Raw genomic sequence first — 19,052 nt, 5'->3', positions numbered from 1 at the left:
GCTGCTCCAGGGCTCCTGGGGAGGAGTGCAGGAAACAGCACCCAGCTGGGACCGGCTGCTGTGGCAATACCCAGAGCACGTCCTCTGCGTGCAGGCTGCGCCCAGGAGCCCTGGTGCCCCAGGGAGGGGTGGGACCGGGGCAGGGAGTTCGCTGCGGCCTGGCGCCCAGCAGCCGTGCCCAGGAGAGCGCCCAGCGCCTGGCTGCGTTCCAGCAGCGCAGCGCCTTCTCTCCACCTGCGCTGCCCGTCACGGGAGCGCCCGCCTCGCTTCCTGTCCCAAACTGGGTCACCCCGCAGCTCTCGGCAGCAGCTGTTTCCACCTGCAGCACAGCCCTGCTCAGGCTGGGCTTCCTGCCGCGAGCGGGAGGGCGGCGGGCAGGGAAGAGCCCCAGGGCCTCAGGGTGGTGGGGACCAGCAGCCGCCAGGCACCCGTGTGTAAGCCCCTGCCCTGCGCCAGGTCCTGCCTTGGCCCTCTGCCGGTCCTAGACGAGGCAGGGTGTGGAGGGCTCGGCCCAGGCAGGGGCAGCCCGGTGAGGACGCAGCCCCGCTGTGGGCGTTGGAGCAGGGCGGAGATGACCGGAGAGGCTCACGGAGGGTCCCAGGCTGGGGGGCCCAGCACCTGCAGGGCAGCCTGGGCCATGGCAGTGGGCAGCTAGGGCAACGGGCAACGGGCATGGGAGCTCCCACGTATCACAGCTACGAAACGCATGGAGCGCACAGGTGGGAAACGGGGAAACGGAGAGCAAAGAAACCCACTGTGCCCATCGTGTACTGGGGCACGTGCCGTGCCGCCGCGTGCCCACGGCCAGGAGCTGCAGCAGGGCGAGAGCGGAGCGAGACGCGAGGTGGACGTGGCCCCTGGGAGCGCGTCCCGCTCGGCCAGCCGCGGCAATCCAGCCGGGGGCTCGGTCCCTGCCCTGCTGTGGGGCTGGCACGGGCGTGCAGCTGGCCCAGCCGGGCTGCTTGTGCCCCGTGTCCCCGCGCGCGGGTCCGTCCCTGCTGCAGACACGGCCGCGGGCCGGGCGTTCCCAGCCCCCGGAAGCAGCGAGAGGCTGGAGTCAGTTCCTTATTCCTGGTTCCTGGTTCCTTTCTCAAAGCTAATCCTTGCCCAAGGAAAGGGTGTTAAAAACAAACTGCACAGACTAAAGAGTCAGGATGTCAGCTAAAATGTGTATTTGCTAATTAAAATGTAAAACGATACCATGCATCATGCACGGAGCCCTGAAAAACAACCTGAGCGTGGGCTAGGATTACAGGTGGAAATCCTTTTCGGGCCGCCCCAAACCTCATGTCTGCCACCGGGGAGCACTTCTGAATCAGTCTGAGCAGGCCCCGCCTGACCCCCGGCTCAGCGTTTGCCGGTCAGTCTCCCCGCTGATGCCCCTGCCCAGGCTGGCACGGTGCGGCTTGGGGGGACCCGGCAAGGACTTTGCCTGGACACCCCAGCCCAGCCTCGGGCCCTTTTCCGGTGCTGATTACACAGCACACGAGCCTGGGGGCTCTCCGCTGGCTGGCATCCCTTCCGATCAGGCACCATCCTGCTCAGCTTTATTCAAGAGATCTCCCAGGTAGGGAGATGTGTAGCTTGGGGCGGCCCAGCGGGCGTTTCACCCCATAACCCAGCCCAAAATATGATCCTTATGTGGGCAGCGTACAGGTACCGAGGGGCGGGTGGCAGCTGGCACTCGGCAGCCGAGCATCGGGTCAAGCAGGGGCCTGCCAAGAGTCCCTGGGTGGCGGCGAGGAGGATGTTGGCCCATAATCCCAGCCCGGAGCGCTCTCCTTATTCACAGGGATGTAGGTAGCACGTAAGTTGGGGGGATGTCGGCTGGCACGCGGACACCGGGCTCTGGGCCAGGCAGTGCCTGCCCCCCAAAACAAGGGAAGCGCGACGGGACAGCCGACACTCGGGAGAGAACCGAACTCTCAAACGAGCGCTTTGCGTCGGTCTTGCACCAGACCAAGGCTATTGACTTGCCCGACAGGAAGCCGGTGGCCAAGGTGGGAGTGCTCACCCACCTAGGATCGGTGAAGACCTGGGGAGGCTGCACATCTACAAGTCAGCAGGACCAGACGTGGCCGGCTCCTGGCCCCCAGTGACTCCTCTTCCGCAGCACATCCGTCCCGCCAGCCCCTGACCAGCCCTCCCGGCTCCGTGGAGGAGGCTCTCACCGCCCCGCAGGGTCCCCTGGGCTCGCAAAAGACCCCGAAGCTGCGGTGCCCACGGGCCTGGCTGCCGCGCGGACCTCACTCGGCACCAGGCGAACTGCGGGGCAGAAAGGCCAGGCTTCAACCCAAGCTGAGCACCCCAGCCACACCTGACCGCCCAAACCGGGACCCGGGAGGTGGCCGTCTCCCGGCTGCCCGTGTCCCGGGGCGGGAGCTCGGCTGGCGGGGTGGGGGTGCTGGTCGTGTGCTGCATCGTCCACGGCAGCACAGAGCTCCCAGCGGCTGGACGCTGCCCGGGCTCGGGGCCGCCGTCCTGTGCTGTGGGTGCAAGGGGGGCAGCCCGTTGCAGAGATACCCGGGGCCGTCTGCAGGCAGGGCAGCGCTGCAATCAGTGCTTCCGCCCTGCTCCGGTTCCCAGCAGAGCTGCGGGCAAAATCCACCTGGCAAAGCAGCATGGCGCCCGCCACCCCCAGCACCTGACACCTGCCTTGGGCCTTGCTCCAGGGCACGGCCTGGCACCAAGCGCCTGCTGCGTCTCCTCCCTTGGGCCAGGCTGCAGCTCCAGCTGAGCCGCCTGCCTGCCGGGCAGCGCCCGCTCTGCCCGCCCTCCGTGCACCACGTCGACGGTGCTGGTGAGACCCAGCGCCTCCTGCTTCACGCCCACCGAAGCACCTGGCTGCCCTGTGCGTCCCGAGGAAGATCGGTGGCCCCGCGTGCTGTGCTGGATTGGTGCCGTGTCTGCTGCCAGTCTCTGGCCCCCTGCCCCTCCTGCACCCTGGTGCTCGGGGTCTGCCCCAGGTCCCTCAGGCCCTGCCCTGTGCCCCAGCCTCACTGCAGGGCGTCCCCCAGCTCCACGGGAGCGTGCCATGCTCATCCCCCGTGAGCGGGCCGCAGCAGCCCGAGTGCCCCGACGACCAGGTGGATCCTGGGCGGGCTGCGTCTTCCCTCTGGGACGGGGCTTCACGGCGGGACGCGAGGGGCTCTGGTCCGGGAGCATTGCAGCGCTGAGCCTGGGGCTTTAGTGCCAGCCCAGCTGCAGGGCAGGGCAGCGAAGTGACCAGGGAGAGCGAGGAGCATTTTGGATCCTGGCGAACGGGGAGAGGGAGGGAGGCTGAGCAAGGGCGGGGGGAGCTGGTCGACAAGGGGCAGGGAGCGAGGCCAACAGGAATCGTGTGTCGCTTCCAGCTGCCGGCTCCCATCCCTGGCCGCCCCCTCCACGTGCACCGGGGAAGGCATGAGGCACGTGCCACGTGGGACCGTGGGCCCAGGGAGCGTGCCTGCGTGCACGGGCACGTGTGGCAGGAGGACTGAGACCCAGCCAGATGGCTGTGCGCACCCCTGCGAGCCGCATGAGCCCGGCTGCAGCTCCCCTGGGGCTGCTGTGTTCAAAGGGTGGCATGAAAGGGCTGGGGGGGGCCCGCAGCGTGCATCTCGTGAGCAGGGATGCACACAGGGATGCACGCCGGGCGCCGCAGAGCCACGTCTGATGGGCGGCAAGGTCCCGCAGGCCAGGTCTGCGCGAGGGCCGTTGTGCTGCGGCGTGAGAGCAGGAATGGCTGGTGCTTCTTGGCTGGCCCCAGCTCTGGAGCTAGTCCTTGCTGGATTAGGCCCTAGAGAGGAGGCAGAAGAGGAGGCGAAGGCCCCGGGGCCGCCTCCGTGCCGGCTCGGACGTGCTGCCGCCGTGCCGAGCGGGGCTGGCTGGGCGCGCCGCGCTGGCTCAACAGAGGAGCTTGCGCCGGGCTGAGTCGATAGGGCCCCACGATGCCCAGAGCTTTGCGGGGTGCGAGGCCAAGTGAGACGTGGGACCTGCGCCTGTCCTGCAGCCTCGCAGCGCCCGTGGGGACGGCTCCCTCCTCTGCCCTGCCCCTGCGAGGGGCCGCTACGGGCCAACCCAGCAAACATCAGGTCTTGGGTTGCCCCCAGCTCGCCCCGATGCAGCGCTCCGGCCGGCACCCGCGTGCGACGCAAAGCCCTGATGCGGCGCGGTGCGAGCACGGGGCATTGGGACCCCACGCTGCGGAGCAAGCAGCTTCCCAAGGGCCGTGCCACCGCAGCAAGGCACAGACCCAAACGCACTTGCCTTTTAATTAGGGTGTAGTTAGGCTTCAGCTCTCCGGCTTCAGGAGCCCGAGCAGCGTACCGACTGGGCGGTCAGGGCCTGCTCCTGCGGCGGTTCCCTCCTGCAACGGCAGTGCGGAGCCGGGGAACGCCCTGGTCTCAGACACGACGGGGGGACGGAGCGGCCCCTCAGGCCTGGGACACCTGCCCGCGGGGAGGCGAAGCAGCTCGGCCTGTCGCTGTCAGAGGCGACGACCGGGTGCACGCATTCGGTCGATCTTGCTAGCCGCAGACCTGAAGAGCCGCGGGTCCCGGTGGCTCGTGCCGGGCTCTGCACCGAGCACGTTCCCGGCAGCATCTTCATCCGTTGCCCCACGGAGAGGAGCGCTTGCGGGCAGCCTCGTCCCGCAGACCCGGCTGGGAACCCGCTGGGATACGTGGCTCCGTCCAGACCCTGGGAGAAAAGCACTTGCAAGGAGCTGGCCAAGGAGGGTCTCAGCCTCGCTGCAGCACGCCCCAAAGCAGAGGTCGCCGAGGAAAGGGCCTTTGCGTCTGCCTGCTTCGCTCCAGAGTGCAGGGCAGCTTGGCCCCGCTTTCTGGAGCGTCCTGAGGACAGAAACCCCGTCCAGCCGGGACCTGCTGTGCCGGGGGTGCTGGGCAGCGAAGGCCCCCGAGGCCCCGTGACTCGGCCGGGAAAGCAGGACGGACGCGTGGCTCTCTCAGGTCTCTGGGGCAGGGAGCAAACGAGAGCAGCCTGGCCTGGTCCAGTTTTGCCACGGCGCCGAGCAAGGCTCTCGCGTAGGGTTAGGGGGCAGGGGCTGCGCGAGGAGCCGAGACCAGGGCAGGGCCGGCTCCGTGCCTGGGCTGTGGGAGCGCCAGGGTCCCAGGACCAGCCCTGCCAGGGAAGCGGGGCTGGCAGGAGCCCCAGAGGTCACATCCGTCCAGCCCCTGCCCGAGGCAGCATCAGCCCCGTCCAAACAGTTTCTAAACTCTCCGTGAAAGTACCGCCATCCCTGACATAACACCCGAGCCGGACACAGGTAGAGCGGGGGCAGGTACGGCTGGCAGGGCCGCGGTGGAGGCAGTCGAGACACTCAGGGAGGCGAGGTTTTGTTTTATGAATCCGACTAAGAGAAGCACATTTAACCACAATGCCTGCGGGACCAATGTAACGGCATCTGTTGACTCTTTTTGCCTAATTGGTTGCATTTTTAAACTTAATAGATGGTCTAGCAAATTAGTGCACAGTCCAATACATTTATACTTGCTTTTGCTCTGGTTTTAACCTGAATCGTGTCACCCGAGGCCACCAGCTTATTAGTCAGGCTCCTAGCTGCTTTTTAACTTGCTAAAGCGGTGTGCTGTGCTGGGTGTGGTGATGCACCCCTTCCTCAAAGCCCCGGCCGGCCTATGCCCACACATGTGCGGCTCCATGCCGTGTGCTCCGGGGCGGGCGGGCGAGCGGGCACGTGTGTTGCCCCGCCGCGCTCCCCCTGCTCCCGCCAGCCGCAGCCCCGGGGGAGAGCGCCTGGGGACGGGCTCTGCTCCCAGACCGGCCGTGCAACCAGGGGCATGGTGGGGAGGAGGCTGTTAGCGGTCCCCCTCAGGGGCAGCTCATCCCAGCCGGCTGGGCTCTTCTGTCCCCCCCGAGATGCGGCTGCAGAAATACACTTGCTCTCAGCGCTGCGTCTTTTGTCAGATGGGCTCATAAATCTCCTGTCGTGCTTGTAGCTGCTGCCCTCGGGGTCCTGCAGCTTGTCCGTCACGCAGACGTCCCCTTCTCCTGGGCACGCGTGGCAGGACGAGGCGGGCTGTCCGGGGCAGAGCGCAGCGTGCGTGCCTCCCCTGCGGCAGCCCTGGGCACCGCGTGGCGGCTGCGCTGGAAGGCTCTCAGCTCATCTCATCCCGTGCCCTGGGGCGGGGGCACCCCTGGGTCTGTGCTTGCGCGTGACGGGCCTCCAGGCACTAATTGTTGTTCCGAAATAATTAGCAGCAGCAGCAGCAGCAGCAGCAGGTGGAAACGCAGCAGCTAATCAGGAGGTTGTCCAGCTTCAGCATCCAGCTCTCTGCTTCTCCCTGCAAGACCAAGCAGCCGCGGGGCTCTCTCCCCGCAAAGGGACTCGTGCCCAGCAATGAGCCACCACACAGGTGTGCAGCGAAGCAGGCCGTTGGGTTCTTGCTGCCAGGCCTCTCCCCCCGGCTCCTGGGCACGCGTGGCAGGATGAGGCGGGCTGTCCGGGGCAGAGCGCAGCGCGCGTGCCTCCCCTGCGGCAGCCCTGGGCACCGCGTGGTGGCTGTGCTGGAAAGCCCCAGCTCATCTCATCCCGTGCCCTGGGCAAGACCAAGCAGCCGCGGGGCTCTCTCCCCGCGAAGGGACTCGTGCCCAGCAATGAGCCACCACACAGGTGTGCAGCGAAGCAGGCCGTTGGGTTCTTGCTGCCAGGCCTCTCCCCCCGGCTCCTGGGCACGCGTGGCAGGATGAGGCGGGCTGTCCGGGGCAGAGCGCAGCGCGCGTGCCTCCCCTGCGGCAGCCCTGGGCACCGCATGGTGGCTGTGCTGGAAAGCCCCAGCTCATCTCATCCCGTGCCCTGGGCAAGACCAAGCAGCCGCGGGGCTCTCTCCCCGCGAAGGGACTCGTGCCCAGCGAAGAGCCACCATGCAGGTGTGCAGCGAAGCAGGCCGTTCGGGTTCTTGCTGCCAGGCCTCTCCCCCCGGCTCCTGGCAGCCCCCAGTTCAGCAACCTTTATGGACCGTGGCTGCCAGGACTGGCTGCCTGGGTCTCACCGATGCCATCTATGGAGGTCAGCTCACCACCGCGCCCCGCTCCTCACCTGTCCAGCGATGCATCAGCCCTTGCGGTGCCAGCGATTTGCAGGAAGGTCGCGTAGCTCAGCGCTCAGTCCGATGCCACGCTGGGACGTGCGTTGTGTTGTACCCACACCCCGGCTGTTATGAAACGCGCTTCCAGTCCGAGCAAAATGGGAATCTGGATTTCCCAACAAGACCAGTTTCCCAGGTGTGTCCGTGCAGCTTGGCCATTATTTTGCCGCTGGACAGCAGGTGAACTGGCCACACGTCTCCGTGCACCCTGAATCGGAGCGTGCTCCAGCCCTCCAGGCATCTCTGGGCGTCCAAGACACAGCAAGAATTAAGCCCAGAGGACGGGCCAGGGTCTTCTCGCCCAGCCAGCTCTTTGTGCACTGCTGGTGCTAGTGGCCTGGGCTGCCACGTACCCGTGCTTTCCTCCACCGGCGCTGCTTGCCCTCCTGCATGGCGGGTAGCCTGAAGAGGCCTCCGGGACCGGTACGTGAGCATCATCCGGGCAAGCAGCATTGCAGGAGGGGAGGCTGACGGTGATGCACGACTTGCTCAAAACCATTGTCAGAGGCAGGAGGCAATCAGCCTTCCCCGGGAGAGCAGGAAGATGATACTGCTGGCAGGTGGCAGCTTGTGCCAGCCGGGAGGCCCCGTGACTCACCTGCCATGGCCACCGGTCACGCTGATCGGGCGCCGGGGTCCTCCAAGGTGCAGTAGGACACGGGCACTTGCACACGAAATGTTGAAGGTGGTGTCAGCTTGCACGGCTGGTGCACGCCGCCGCCTCGCTCTCCCTCCCGCCGCGCTACCAAGCCCCTCTCCTTCTCAGGCAGCGTGCTGCAGCGCAGCAACACACGCAAGGGCCTGGAAATCCGTGCGGCACCTCGCCAGCTGCCCTTGGTTTTGCACACCGCTTGACACCCAGGCTAGTTCTCGTTCTCAAGCCAGTTTGCCATGTGCGCGCACGTGTGTGCGGGTGTGGTGGTGCATGTGTTGTACCATGTAACTCCCCTCCCTCAGCCTACAAACGCAGGGATGTAGGGTGTGAAGGTTGGGCTTGTGCACAGGCATGCACACGCACATGCACGCGGGCATGCACACGCACATGAGTAACACCCCCCCCCCGTGCATTTTAAGCTGAGGCCAAAGCCCCGCTGAGATGAAGCAGTGTCCCAGCGATGTGCGAGGCGCGCAGCACCGTTCCCTATGACACGAAAGTGTTTTAACGCCCGATCCTCCTGGCTGGCCCCTGCAGCCCGTCCTCCCGGGGCAAGGGGACGTCCCGCCTTGTGCCCCGCTGTGCGAGAGGGACGCGCCGCCCCAGCGGGGCAGCTCCAGCCCACGGCCAGCTGCCGGCTCTCTGCGGCTCCTGAGAAAAGGGAAACTGAGGCCAGGCCGTTGAGCAGCAGGCAGCGGCAAGGGGACCTGCTCTACACGTCTGGGCTCCGGCTCCACTGACGTAAGCGGGCAAGCCAGGATGCGACCCTGGGCGGTCTGTGCTCATCGTGTCATCGTGCAGAGGGCGGCACCGGCACCGTCTGCCTGCCCGTCGCGGTGCCCTGTCTGGCACGAGCGAGGGGCCGAAGCCCCGGCTCCGCCGAGCGAGCGGCACTGAGCGCCCACGACGGCTGCGTGCCCCAGGCTGGGCACCTCCCTGCGGGGAGCAGCGGGCCCGGACCAGGCCCCGGCCCTGGCATCCTCCCTGCCCCGCGGACAGCGGCAGCCGGAGCTCGCGCAGGAAAGGGGCCGCGGCCAAGCACAACAGAGCATCCGAGCGCCACATCCTGCCCGCTCCCTCGGCCCGGTCCGCCCCGGCCGCTGGGCTGCCAGGGAACAGCCGGTCACCCGGGCAGGACAAATATTGTTGTAACGCGAGCCCCGTGAGCCGGGCGCGCAGAGCGCAGCCGGGCAGGAAAGCCCTTGCTGTGCAGGCCTGGCCTCTGCGCTCCCTGCTCCCAGCTGACACAGCACAGCCTGCCTCCTCCGGCCTGCGCCCTTGCCCGGCTCGGAGCTGGCCCGTGTGGCCTCGCCGGCCCCAGCAGCGGGGGACTCAGGGCGGATCGGTCCCCTGGGTGGTCTCGCTCCTTGTGCGCCTGCGCGTCGTGAGCGAGTCCCGCTGTCTACGCCGGAGCTTGCTCCCTGCTGTCCTGGCAGATTTAGATTTCCCTTTCCAAACCTCTGGCTTCCTGGAGCTGGGCTGGTCTCGGTGGGGGCGGACGACAGGACGAGGAGCAATGGGCTCAGGCTGCAGCAAGGGAAGTTGAGGACAGATAGGAGGAAAAAATGTCTCCCCAGAGAGGTGGTGGGATCTCCATCCGTGGAGGTTTTCAAGACTGGGGTAGACAAAGGCTTGGCTGGGATGATGTAGCTGGGGCCGGTCCTGCTTGGAGCAGGGGTTGGATAGATGTGACCTCCTGAGCTCCCTTCCACCCTCAGTTTTGATAACTCTGTGAAATGGTTTTGCTAAGGCCCCTGCTGCAGCGCGTCCCTCCAGACGGCTGGTGTAAGCGTCCCTGAGGTTACTGTAATGCCGACAATGCCAGGGTGTAGCCCTGAAATTATAATATTTGTGTATGGACTGTCATCTCGGTCAGTCGAGCACTGGTAGTTTATACCGGGGAAGAAAGCTGGTTCCCTTGGTGAGTCCACGTGGCCACTGCTGGCAAACGCCGGTGGGAAAGCTCACTGCCTGCGTGGCCCTTGGCGTGGCGCGAGGAGCCCGGCGCGGCCTGCCCGTCTCAGAGGCGCCCGCAGCAGCCCAGCCGGCGGGATGCCGCCCGCTCCTGACCGTCCCGTGCAGCGCGGACCCTTGCACTGGCTTGTGCGCCGCACGCTGTCCGCGCAGCTTGCCCGAGTGACGTGTAAGGGGCTGGGGGCGTGCGAGCCGGCCCCCACCCCGGCGCTCCTTCTGCTCAAGCAGATGTCACCGTAAGTGGTCCAGGGCGCAGGACGTCTGTCGGCAGCGGGCCGCTTCCCCGGCGGCTGGGGTGACGGAGGTGGTCTTGGCCAACACTCTTGCCGGCTGGGAGAGGGGCCTGCGTTTCCCCGGGATGTGGCCAGGCTACGCCCTGCGTCCGCGCGCCTGCTGATGCCCCCAGCCCACCCGCGCCTTGCAACCGCGCACTTCTCCCTGCGGCCCGGCAGCTTCGCTCGCTGCCCTCGGCCGCTGGGGCCGGAAGCGAGGAGCTGCAGGCCGGAGGAAAAGCCACTTCCCTTCGGCTGCTCCCAGCTTCCTGCGTTGCCCCAGGACGCTGCAGCGAGGAAGAGCCGGGCCGGGAGGTGGAGAGTGGTGATCGCAGCCCCTCGCCCGGCGCGCAGGTCTCCCGGGCACGCCAGGCTCAGCGGGAGGAGACGCGCAGCCTGCGCTGCGGTGCCTTGCGCTCAGGGTCAAGGTCGCCGGCCTGCGAGAGCGCGCGTTCCTGCTGCCCGGCACGTGGCCCGGGACGGCGCTCCGGCTCCAGCGCTGGCAAGCACTAGGCTCCCAGGAGCAGACCCAGCCTGCCTCGCACACACGCGTGCCAGTGGTGCAGACGTTTCGCCAGCAGCTGCCTTTCTTGTGCAGAACTAGTGCAAGGGTGTGTCAGAGTCAGGCCCCGGGGATTTGAGCCGAGGTCCCAGAGCTCGTCCTACCTTGAAAGTGCTGGAAGTCGCGTGGCAGAGACCCTGCAGCCAGGCACGGGGCAGGCAGCGGGCATCCGCAGGGGCTTCTCCAGGACAGCCCGGGCTGCGGAGATCTGCTTTCCTGTCCACGGCATGCCTCAGCCCCGGACCCCGAACTTGCACCTGTCGCCCCTGGGGAGGGATGGACCCCGCGGGCAAGATCTGGATGATGCAGCGGTCAAGGGGTTTTGGGGTCACCCCTACCACGTGGGCACAGCCAGGCGGGTGGGTGTGGAGGTCAAGGAGGCAGCGTTCGCACACCAGCCAGCAAACAGCTGCATGCAAACAGCACTTCCTTCCTTGTCGGGAGAGAAGCTTTCCAGCGGCTTCCCAGCAAACCAGCGTGTGTCAGACAGTGCGGGGAGTGGAAGCGCCGTTCCAGCAGCTATGTGTGCAAACGGGGCACACTTCCTGATGCACGCCAGGATGTCGGGCTGTGAGCACACAGTCCCAGGGAAGCCCAGCGCCAGGAGCCGGCCTGCAAAGGACCAGCGAGCAAGCAGGGCGTGTGCAAGCTGTGTGGCCGGGTGTGCGTGTGGGCCGGCACGTTGCTCCGGCCGTACAGGCTGGGGGCTGCGAGTCCCTAGGAAAGACGAGCGATTGCACTAGCTGGCTAGCGGCCCCGGGCCCGTGGGGCAAGTGTGTGCAGGCATCCCTCGCCCAGAAGCACAGCCTCCATGTGCAAAGCTTCAGCGGTGCTTGAGCAGGACCCAGCAGATGAGGACCCAGCTCGCGCCCACATCCTGGCCCTTGTCCCTCAGCACTGCCTCCAGATGTGGGGCAGCTGCTGGGGGTCGGTGCCAGGTTTGCTACGGCCAAAGGCAAAGGCCCAGTCCCTGGGCACCCCCGGAGAAGCCCCGCTCGAGGAGAGCCCCCTGCTCACCGCTGCCTTTGGGGCCTGTCAGGGAGCCTGTGGCCAGACCATCGATCCGGGCGCGCTCCGGCTTCTCGCCCAGGGCAGATGGGGGTCCCGTCGAGTGCCTCGCGGACCCCCAGCCTCCTCCTGGCACCTGCCAGCCCTGTCGCCTCCCGACGAGTGCGTTCGGTTAGTTTTACAACATCTGTGTTCTGCAAATCGCCGGGGTTTGCCTCCTGCAACTCCTGATTAGCCAATTCTCCTCTGAGCCATTGTTTAACCTGAGAGCAAGGTCAGCCCCACAGGCCTGCGATTACCCAGGACCTCGCGTTTCCCCTTTTAATACTGACACAACCTCAGCCTTGTGCCAGCCTTTGGGGGCTTCCTCAGAGCCCCACGACCCACCCACCAGTCGTGGCAGCGAAGCAGAGGGCTCTCAACCAGCTCCTGAAAGGGCCACGGGCAAATCGTCTAGTCCTGCTGCTTTGGAAGTGCTCAATAGCAGCTACTGAAGTGCTACGTCACCCCCGGGGCCGCTGGGGACGGAGGGTCCCATCGCCCCCCACCACGGTCCCATCGTATCACCCAGTGTTTGCTCCTCCCGCGGATCAGAAACATGCACCGAGCCCTTTGCTTTTTCTGCGCTGCCACGGACAGCCCGCCCAGACCCTCTAGCAGCCGATCAACGCCCCTCCTAGGTCTGACTCCTCGTGTTCCTCGGACGCCCACCCTCCTCCGTTATCCCGCGCTCCGCTGGACACCTCAGTTTCCTTTCAGCCCTTTGCAGCTCTTATTTTTGCAGATTCTCCAGCTGCTGATTGATCTTAATTGAACATATTTGTTTAAAAGGATGCGGAGAAGTTACAGAGGATCCAGAGGTGGGTGACAAAGAAGACGAAGGACTCGGAAGACCCAAAGCCATAGGAGGACAGGCTGACGGACCTGGGCTTGCAGAAGAGGTGCTTACGAGGGACACGAGAGCAGTCGGCACGTACCTGGAGGGCTGCCACGGAGAAGGGGGAAAGCAGCCAGTGGCTGGACGTTGCGGCGAAGTCAGCTTAGATGCGAGATCTGGAAACACGTCTCACTTTGGACTCCCCATCACTGGGGTGTCAAGGAGAGGTTGCGCAGGCACCGGTGCGGACTGATCGAGGTGCAGTGATGTCTGTGCTGTGCCAAGGGGGTTGCCCAGGCTTGTGGGCTCTGCTGGCTGCCACGCGGGGCTGGGGGGAATTGTTTCCCCTCCTGCTGCCACGTGTTTCAAGGGGTTTCTTCTTTGCTTCCCCCAGAGACGCCGGGGGCTGCTGCAGCCCGGGCTGGGGAAGGGGCAGGCTGTGCCAGTGCTCCTGCCGGGCTCCAACCTGGAGGGTCCTGGCGAGAGGGTCGTGCCGGCTCAGACCGATGCCGTATCTGGGGTCAGGAAGGAAATTTATCCCCCAGTCGGATTAGTGTGGACTGGGAATGGTTTTTGCCTTTCTGTGTGGCGGGGGGGCAGCCTCTGCCAGGGATCTCAAGAGCATTTTTAACAACTTCTGGCATAGCCGGCCACAGGCTCTTGCTGTCCCCCTGCTTCACCTGTGTCAGGTCGGGGCGGTTGTGTCCGGGTGGACTGTGCAATTGTGCTGAGAGGGGGACGGTGGGCTTGTCCGGGCTGGTTTGGACAGGGCTGATCCTGCCCCAGGACGGCTCAGACTGGACGTGACCTCCGCCCGTCCGTGCCAGCCCCACTTCCCTGTGGCCATGTGAACATCTTCTTTCTTCTGTTGTTTGATTGGATTGGATTTGATAGCAGCTGCCTTCATTTAATCTCCTCTAAGCCAGGTTGGTTCCCTAACCGGTGTGCCTGGTTCTCTCAGTTGTGGCCTTTTGGGCACCTTGTAAGGCATTCTTAAATAACCCCCATCGTCGCACGTGGGAGAGCATGCACACACGCGCTCACACACACTCTTTTTGTCCTAGCCGGCTGAGTTTAGTCTCATGCTGCGCTACAAGGACGAGGCCGTTTTCCGGTACTGAGCATGTCAGTCTACATCTAAATCCCCGCTTTGGCCTTTATTCTGTTTGCACCTGGCAAACGGGACCGAGTCACAGTTGCTTGCCCCAAAGCCACGGCAGATGCTTGGCTCTGGGATTGATTCTGCTTTTCCCGTTGGGGTGAGATCTGCTGAGCTCTCCCCGGCCTCGACTTGCACTTTCTGAGCTGGGAAACGGCCTCTGAGGTTGGCAAATGCCGGCAGAGGCAGCGCCAGGCCTCCAGCTCGGGTCCCTCAGACTGACGTCCCCACTGTAACCCGGTGCCCCGTGCACACTGCAGCCACGTACTAGCGGTAGTGCGAGCTGGCGTCCATTGTGCACGGTGCTAGGGATGAGCTGGGATGACGGAGGGGTCTCTGAATCCAGGGAAGAGCCGGCAGGAAGATGGGCAAGGAAGCGCCCAGTCTGGCAGGGCCAAGCCTGGTCCGGACAGGGGGAAGGCCTGCCGACAGGCCAGTGGGTCCTGCCGAGCTGGGCTGCCCTCCTCCGTGATGCTGGGCTGTGGGGTCCAGGCGAGGTGCGACGCCAAGGCCCACCCTGCACACCGGCTAGACATCATCGTACATCATTGTGCTCTGGGTCCAGGTGAGGACACAGCGCCGAGTGCTGGCATCGCTCCCCTGGAGCTCTGCCTAGCCCCACTGGTGCTGGGCGTCTGCAGGACAGACGCAGGATGGGGCCAAGCCCCTGGGGTCGGGTGTGGTGCCTGATGCATCGTCCTGACGGCGGTGGGGGAGACACGGGTCACGGGGTAACTGCACCGTGGCTTCTGCCTGGAGCAGTCCCGCTGCAGCCCGGGACCCAGTCGTCCGGGCACGTCTCGCTCCACATGCAGGATGCCCCCGACGGGGAGAGCGGTGGGCGCATCTGCTGAGATGCAAAGCCAAGGGTCTCATGCCCCAAGGAGAGAGGTCCTGCCCCCAGCACACGCCAGCCCCTTTCCACGGCAGCTTGTCACAGCGACTGACCCTGGCTGAGCGAGTGATTCTCAACCAGGAGGCGGGCGCCGTGCACCGTTAGCATTGCTAGGTGTGCGCACATGGGTCACAAGATCAATGCAGAGATTCAAACAGAAACTGGCCTGGAGCTGAGGTCTTTCTGAGATGTTTGAAGCAGAAAAACTGCTCTAGGAGGGTTTTTCTGTAGGGACAAAAAGAGTGAAAACTCTGGCTGTTTTACTACTCCATCCAGGAAGAGCACAGACCATCTGCAGATGCTTCCTCAGCCTGGCGAAGGGTGTTTACTAGGCATCTCGGGCCCACGAGCTTGCTGAGAAGAATTTTTCCAGCTATTTGAGTTGGTCTAATAAAAGATACCAGATCCACCTGAAGAACCTTGTTTGCCAAAACGAAGAGCTGGCATTTTCCCAGGGGCTCCTCAGGTATCGGGGTGCCTCGAGTCTGGAAAGACTGAGAAACACGGAGCTTGAAGTAGCTTCCGGGTGCAAAAGTGAGCAAGGGCTGGGCTCAACCGGATGGCGCAGTCCCAGGGGCAGTGCCCAAACATCCCTGCGGCCCTGCAGGCGTTGCGGCCAGCTGGCACGGCAGTGCCTCTGGGCTGCTGCATCTCTGTAATTAGGGGCTGCTGGAGCCACGCGGGGCCAGAGGTGCCTGATGACAGCATAGCGGGGCAGCGCACGGCGGGTGGCTGACGGGAGGTTACCGGAGCTCGAATGCCTCCCGTGACGCAGGTCCCGTGGCGGCTCAGCGGGACCCATGCCCGCCTGGGTCTACCTGCCCCTGGCACCGGGTGCAGCCTCTGTAACACTGCCGCGTCCCCGGTCCCTCCGTCGCTGGCCTCAGGACTGCGGTTCTCAGCTGGCAACGTTTTAAAAGCCCATTTGAAGGGGACATTGCGGAACAGGAAATCCTCACTGGACAGGACCGGGCTGAGACGGGTTTCAGCAGGGGCTCTTGTCCCTTTCCCGGGGCTGGCTTCGGTGACCCTGGGGTTCCTCGGGGCCCTTTGCTGCTTGCTTCCCCAGCGCTGCCCCTGCCCTCCCTCTCCTCTTCCACCTATTGTAGTCAAGTCACTCCATGCCGTCCTCTCACGGCATCTGATGAATGATCTCCAGTTCCCGAAACCGGTGCTCGCTGTGTGTCTGATTTACTCAGTCTAGAAGGTGCGTCTCTACCCTGCCTTCGGCCGGGCAGTGCTGAGGCCCATCAGCGGAGCAGGGCTGGAGGGGGCAGGGGGCCTGAGACAAGCAGCTTGATGTGATTTTCTAGCACAGCCCAAACCCACCGCTGAACGCGAGCCTCTGTGCAAGGGAAGAGGGGCCTGTGTGTGGGGAGGGGGCAGGCGAGGCGTGAGCCAGTGGTGCACTGTCTCCACTGCACGGGCTTTGCCGTGTAGCTGGCCCCGATGCTGTGGTGCCCTGAACCACGGCCCATGCACGGTCAGGGAGGTACCCCGTGGCGGGCACAGCTCCCCAGGAGGTGCCGGAAACTGCACTCACAAATGCCCCCGGGAGGACAGCCAGCAAGTGCCCAGCGACTGAGCTGGGAGCGCTGTGGCTCCCCCGGCTCCGGAGATCAGTGTGCAGGGAGCAAGTGTTCATGACACCCCACAAGTGCAGGAGGACAGGCAAGCATGCATCGCCATGCGGCCGGCGGACACACCACCAGCATCCGCTGGCTGCAGATCAGCATCCAGCGAGGGCCGAGGGGCCGGCACAGATGCTCTCATGAAGTCAGAAGCCTAATCCAGAGCTGGCCACTGCACACGGGACGAGCATCTCTACAGGTCTCCCCTGCATAGCACAAGGCAGCGCCCGCCCGGCGTTGCTCGTCTACCGCGGCTGGTGCCCGGCAGCGCGGAGCTGCTTGTGACCACGTCCCACGACTTGGGCTCATTGTCTCCTGGCCCGCTCCAGCCCCCGGGTGCTTGTGCAGGTTCCTGTTTGGCAAAGTAGAGCAAACAGAGATGGGAGATGTGTCTGTAGCACAGCAGCAGACCGATCCCCTTCCTGTCTGCAGCTGCCTTTGTGCAGGGGCCTGACAGCCTGCTCCCTGGCAGCCCTCGCGGGAGGGCCGGCGGACACGACCGGAGCAGTTGCTGGGGAGAGGTCCAGGGCAGATCGCCCCCGCGCCCCTGCAGACAAGCCCCTTGCACCCACACCTGCACGCCAGCCCCTCCTCGCTGCTGCGCTGGCTTGGCTCCCAGCTGCATGGCCTGCCCAGGTGGGAGCTTCTGCTTGATGTGCCCATAGCAGGGGCTGCATCCAGCCCACCCCAGCGCTGCCTCCCCCGTGCCTGAGGCTGGTGACCCCTCTCTCTCCTCCAGCACCGGGATGTGTTAGGCATGGGTTAAGCATGGGCCAGGACTCGCTCTGGTGACCCCTTTGCTCCTATCTTGTTTGCTTCTGTGCCTTTCCCAGCACTGTCACTCCCTTCCTCTCTTCCCACCTTTGTGTATGAATCACTCACTCCACTTTATCCTACATAAGAGCTGCCACACGCTGGGTCAGGCCCTAGGTCTGTCCTCTCTGTGTCACACGGGGCCGCGAGCGGAGGCTGAAGGGAGAGCGACGGGGTCTGAGCAGGGTTTCCCCTGTTCCTCTCCTGCTCGCAGCCTCCAGCATTTGCGGTCCAGGAAGGTCTGATGCAGAGACGGTGCCCCTCACTCCCCTGCTCAATAGCGACCGATGCCCCTTTCCTCCAAGCACATGTCCAGTCCCTTTTTGAATCTGGGCTCAGGTTAGGTGCTCCAGACCCCACGGGCTGACAGGACTGGAGACAGGGCCCCGTCCGCTGGCTTGTCTGGGACAGGACGATGTGGGGAACTGTGCCAGTACCAGGCACTGAGGCGAGCCAGCTGGGGAGTCGCTGCGTGAGACCATAGGTCCATCTCGCCCAGACGTGCGTCACGCAGGGGCAGGTAGTAGATGCGGAAAGGGAGAGGGCTCAGGCTCTGACCAAGGTTTCCCCCCGCCCCGTATTCCTCTCTCCCTTGCAGCTTCCACCTAGGAGATCTAGGCTTTTGAGAGTGGGGTTGCAGATGGCATGGTGCATCCTCACATATAACGCAACACCCGTTTTTCTCTGGTTAAAAAGAAGCTAAAAGCTTTACTAATATGCCACGGGCCTGGAGCTATACTTTTCAGCTTAAGAACAAAGCAAAAGAAAATACTTTATTGGATTGTGCATTAATTTGCTTTATCATCTATTATGTATAACACACAACCAGGCAGCTAATCAAATACATTGAACTAATCTAATGTATCATGACAGTGCATCTGATGCTTCACTGAATGCCATTCCCACCCCTGAGCTAATGTCCACCTGAATTAACATTTCCACACCTGAGTTAATGTCTCTAGCTAGAGCTAACAGTCTGCAGGGCTGTGAACCAGGCGCTGCGGCACCAGGAGCAGCTCTCAGACAGCAGGGTTGCAGGAGTCATAGCTTGATTAGGGCATCCATTAAAGACCATTAAAAAGGAAAGGGTTGTTAACGCCTGCGGTGTTTGGAAGGAATCAGGTGCTGTATAATACTAAGCCATCAAGTGTCACTGCCCAGCACTGGGATGGAGCAGGAATCAAAGCGAGTGCAGCTCACCCCTGCATCCTCTCTGGATCCCACCCTGGCCTAGGGAGGCCAGATGCCGAGGCCGTGCCCCAGGCTCCCGTGCGCAATAGCTGCTGATGCCCCTTTCCTCCAACCACGTGGCCGACCCCTTTGTGCGCCTGGCTAAACGCTTGGTGTCCCCCACATCTGATGGGCACGAGCTCCACGCAGACATGCTGGGTGAAGAACTTCCTTCTCTGCGGTTCAAACTTACTGCCTGCTCGTCTCATAGTAGGACCTGAGACCTTGTGTTGTGAGAGACAGCAGACAACGAATCCCTATCAGTTTAATATTGTATAACCCTGTTCACGTCCCCCTTCCAGCATCTCCTCTCTAAACTGAACAGGCCTGGCCTCTCTCGTCTCTCCTCGCATGGTGCACATCATCTCTCCCCTCGTCACCCTGTGAGTCCTTCTGTGTCCTCTTCGAGGTGTGGGGACCAGAACTGGCAGGGTTCAAGGTGGGGACCGTTACCAGTCAGCTCCGTGTTCCCGAGGGAGCCCTGGCACCCAGCTTGCTGGACTCGCAAAGGACTTTTTCTATCTCCCCTCCCCTCCCCTCCCCACCACACACACACACACACACACACACACACACACATACACACACACGTGCACACACACACACACACACACCTCATCTACTCAGAACTAAGCAGAAGAAAAGTTTACTAGGCATCTCGGGCCGCACAGTCCCCGGTCCCAGTCTGGGAGGCCTATTTCAACTTGATGGGCTACCTCGGTTGCCGGGTTGGGGAACGCTGAGGCAAGAGACCGAGTCGGAGCGGGTACGGGCGACATTTGAACAGTGGCTCAGGGTTCATCACAGCGTCCAGCCCGTGGGAGCCCAGACCACAAATGCTGTCATACTTTTCCCGGGATGACTGGTGGA

Source organism: Alligator mississippiensis, chromosome 7, assembly GCF_030867095.1.
Source record: "Alligator mississippiensis isolate rAllMis1 chromosome 7, rAllMis1, whole genome shotgun sequence".
In the NCBI taxonomy this organism is placed as follows: Eukaryota; Metazoa; Chordata; order Crocodylia; family Alligatoridae; genus Alligator; species Alligator mississippiensis.
The sequence above is the reverse complement of the archived record's forward strand: the minus strand, read 5'-3'. Positions refer to the sequence as shown.